Source organism: Triticum aestivum, chromosome 1B (assembly GCF_018294505.1).
Source record: "Triticum aestivum cultivar Chinese Spring chromosome 1B, IWGSC CS RefSeq v2.1, whole genome shotgun sequence".
Classification (NCBI taxonomy): Eukaryota; Viridiplantae; Streptophyta; class Magnoliopsida; order Poales; family Poaceae; genus Triticum; species Triticum aestivum.
In genome coordinates, this window is record NC_057795.1 from 569,219,841 (window position 1) to 569,223,972 (window position 4,132).

At 55.7% G+C, this 4,132-nt stretch overlaps 1 pseudogene; it reads right to left on the reverse strand.

Annotated features, from left to right (window-relative positions):
* Positions 1 to 980: 980 nt before the first annotated feature.
* Positions 981 to 2,222, reverse strand: LOC123095674 (putative UDP-rhamnose:rhamnosyltransferase 1; annotated as a pseudogene).
* Between the last annotated feature and the right edge of the window lie 1,910 nt (positions 2,223 to 4,132).

Here is a 4,132-nt window from a genome sequence, read left to right on the forward strand (position 1 = left end):
ATTCATAATTTTAAAATGTTTAAATTTTGAAATCGTTCAGAATTAAAAAAATCTTAAATGTTCAGAATTTCAAAATTGTTTAAATTTTCAAAAAATGTTCAAAATTTAAAATTTTGTTTAAATTTTCCAAAAATATTCGAAATTTAGTATTTTTATTTTAAAAAATGTTCAGAATATTAAAAAAGAAATAAATTTTCAAAAAATAGAATTTGAAAATTTGTTTGGAATTTCAAACTTTGTTTAAATTTAAAAAATCGATTTTTTTTAATATTTTCATAAAAAATCAAACTTTCAAGACATGTTTAAAATTTCAAAAATAATAGAATTCTTGAATTTTTTTAAATGTTTCAAAAATATGTAAAATTGCAAATTTGTATAAATTTTCAATAAAAATTTAGAATTTCAAAATATGTTTAAATTCTTGTTCATGTTTTTCAATTTTGTTCAACATTCAAAAAAATTATTTGGAAATTGAAATTGTTCAGCATGTCTAAATACATGCAAGCTGCTAAACAAAGTTCCAGCTCAGCATGTCTCAGCGCATACACCGCTGCCAAACAACAACAAATGCATGGACTCAGCATGTCTACACTCATCATGTACGAGAGTAGAATAACTAGCCTTGGTCCATACATGATATCAAACACACTCTATGTTGTCAATTCGACGCATTTCATCTTGGAGTGTTGAGCCGCATATTTTATCACTCAAACTTGTAAAGATAGAATGAAAAATTTATGCATTCTGTCGATGTTATCCTAAATGGAGTCCTGTGACTTCAAAAATTGTGATAGAAATAAGAGGTGGCTTTATTTGGTGGTTGCATTATTACGCTAGTGAAGTAAACCGTATCAATGATGCAAACATCATACACTAAGCTTGCATATATTCATCGATGCAACAAAAAACAAACGGCGATCAAATAAATTTCTTGGTACACAACACACAAGTCCACATGCATGATAACTATATTCGACGTGTTATTTGTAGCGTCTGAGATAATCCTCGAGCTCGTCGATGTAATGCTCCTCGCGTCCCTAGTCCACTAGAACCTCCTATAGCTTCTTGGTGTTGGTCGCCAACACCTTCCCCTGCTCCTCCACCATGATGCGCCGCAGCGGCACCGCGACGCCGTCCCCGTCAAACGAACCGTCCTTCACGTCTCTCGCTACCTCCACGCCGATCCCTCTCTCTGCCATCGCCCGTGCGATCAAGGGCTGGTCGACAACGAACGGGAGCATCACCAGCGGGATCCCGAAGGAGAGGCTCTCGATGGTGGAGCCCCAGCCACAGTGCGTCAAGAACGCGCCCGTGGCGCAGTGCGCCAGCGCCTCCACCTGCGGCACCCACCCCGTGCAAACCACCCCGCGGTCCCGCGTCCGCTCCTCGAACCCGGCCGGCAAGAGAAGCTCGTCGCCGTTGGTGGTGCCCGCCGGCTTGCGTAGCGCCCAGAGGAAGCGCACGCCGGCGAGCTCCAGGCCGAGCGCGAGTTCATGGGCGTTCTCTGGCGTCAGCGGCGCCTCGCTTCCCAGCGCAACATAGATGACGGACTTGGAAGGCTGGTCGTCGAGCCATCGCAGGACCTGTGGGCGGGCGACGTCGCCTGAGCTGCTCTGCCGGTGTCCTTCGTCACGGTCGTCGGGCGCCCCCGATAGAAGGATCCCGGCGGGGACGGCGGGCTTCCGAAAGAGATCGGACAGGAGGCCGAACATCCGGGGCTCCAATTCCTCACAGCTCCGGTGTATGGTGAGGCGGCTGCGCTCCAAGACCTGCCACCAGCGGTCCATGTCCGACACGCCAGATGCATTGGCACGGAAGGTGTCGGTGACCCACTAGGCCTCGTGCCGGAGGAAGAAGGTGGTGGACTGGAAGGGAATCCACCTGGGTGGCTCGGCGAAGTGCTCCGACTCCGTGCGCGGGTGTGAGGCGTTTGCCCACCGCGGCCCCACGAAGACCAAGAAGGCGGCCTGGAAGATGAGGAACGTGGCGGATGCCACCTTGAGCTGGTCGGCGATGGGCGGGACCCAGTGGTAGCAGAAGTCATGGACGATCCAGTCGGGCCTTTTTCCGGCGACGAGGAATGCCGCGAGTGGGTCGGCGAGGCCGTCCATGGCCTTCTTGAGGAGTCCGACCTTGTCGGGCGGCAGGTCAGACGTGGCCTCGGCGCCCTCCGGCAGCCCCTCCACGGCCGGTAGCGGTAGCGGCATGAACCGGAGGCGGGCGGAATGACCGGCCGGCACGGGCGGGAGCCTGGCGAGATTCCGGGGCGTGGACACGAAGGCCACGGTGTGGCCCCTGGCCGCGAGGCGCTTGGAGAGCTCCAGGAACGGGATCATGTGGCTGAGTTTCGGCTTGGGCCCAGTTAGGCGGAGCTGGCCCAAAGTCTTGGTAAATCTTGGGTCTCGGGTGAGCCTCCCCGTGGCCCATTACTCCGACAGTAGTCCCCGAAGCCGGTGACGCGTCGTGGTTGAGGGGCCGCGAGGTCTCAGCGGCTTCTCCCCTCCCCGTGCTCTGGGAAAAAGTCGACCGTCTGGTGGCTAGTCGGCCGCTCAAGCCGGCCTCTTCCAGGCGGAGCTATGTGGTCGATTTTGAACTCAAGGCGGGAAACAGGTGGCGTGCCTGTTAAGCTTCCCCAAGCAGCCGCCCGCCGCGGACGTGCCACACGGCGCACGTCAGCCTGACAAGCCTGCCATCTCACCCTCTGGATGGGACATGACTCCGGGCCGGGCCCGCCACTACCATGCCTCGGCAACTGGGCGGATTTACTACGCCGGAGGGGGCGGTTGCCATCCCCGCGACTGTTCACGACGGGGTGAATGCGCGCGGGAGACGGGGGGTCATGGGGACGCGGGCGCAGTTAATCCCACGACCCCACGTCCCGCCCCCTTGGCTACATATCCCGCGCGCTATAAGTAGGGAGGGGGAGAGGTGCGGCAAAGTTCCTGCGCCCCCTCCCACTCTTCTTCTTCTCCTCTCAGCCTCCGCTGCTGCTGCTGCCGTAGCGCCGCCACCGTTGCTCGACGCCGACGCGTCTCTCCTCTCCGCGCCGCCAGCCGAAGCCATGGGCGATTGGGATGGATCGACCGTGATTGAGGATCACATCGCTTTCCTCCGCGACACGCGCCGTATGCCCAGCGTGGCCTTCGTCAAGGCTCGGGTGCCACCGAAGATGGAGATCTCGCCGGCGCCGCAGGAAGGCGAGCGGGTCGTCTTCCGCTCGCATTTCCTGTGGGGCTTTGGCCTCCCTGCGAGCAACTTCTTCCGTGCCTTCCTCAACTTTTACAACCTTCAGCCCCATCACCTCACGCCCAACGCCGTGACCTTGCTCTCCGCCTTCGTCACGGCGTGCGAGGGCTACCTCGGCATCCTCCCCACAATCGAGCTGTGGGGAGAATTCTTCTATGGAAAGCTCGGCACCTCCGCCAAGGAGACGGCGGCCGAGTGCAGGGGCTTCGTCGCCGTGCGCCGGCCGGCGAAACAGAACGCCTTCCCCGTCATCAAGCTGACGCAGTCGGTGAAGATGTGGCAGCAATCCTATTTCTACGTCGAGAACGTGGACCCTGCTGCCGACTTCCTCAACCTGCCGGCCTACGAGGCCGGGCCCCCCCCACCGGAGCTCGCGTCTCCTGGACGTACAAGCCAAAGCCGGTGTCGGCGTACGCGGCGGCCGCCATTGGCTGACTCCGCGTGCTCCAAGAGTCGGAGGGCCTCGTGGCCTCCGACCTTCTTGTTGCCTTTGTGGAGCGCCGGGTCCTCCCGCTCCAGAGCCGCCCTCATCCGATCTTCCGGATGGGCGGACACCGTGACCCCTGCCGGCTGTGCACGAAGGGAATGCCGCCTGCTGAAGTCTCGCGGATGGTAAACGAAATCTCCAACCTCAAGATGTCGGAGAAGGAGTGGTGGTATGGGAAGCGGCCGTACTGTCGCCACAACCCGCCTCCTGCTGTAAGTTTCTTCTTTTTATCCTTTGAACTGCTTTCTTCTGCTTTGTTTCTCTTTATGATGCCGCTCTTCAAGGCTTGATTCCTTCTTGGTTGCAGATTTATATGTCCGAGGCAACGGCCGCCCTCCTGGGGCCAGGTGATAACCTCCAGGCGGACAGGGCAGAGAGTGACTTGGACGACCCCGACTT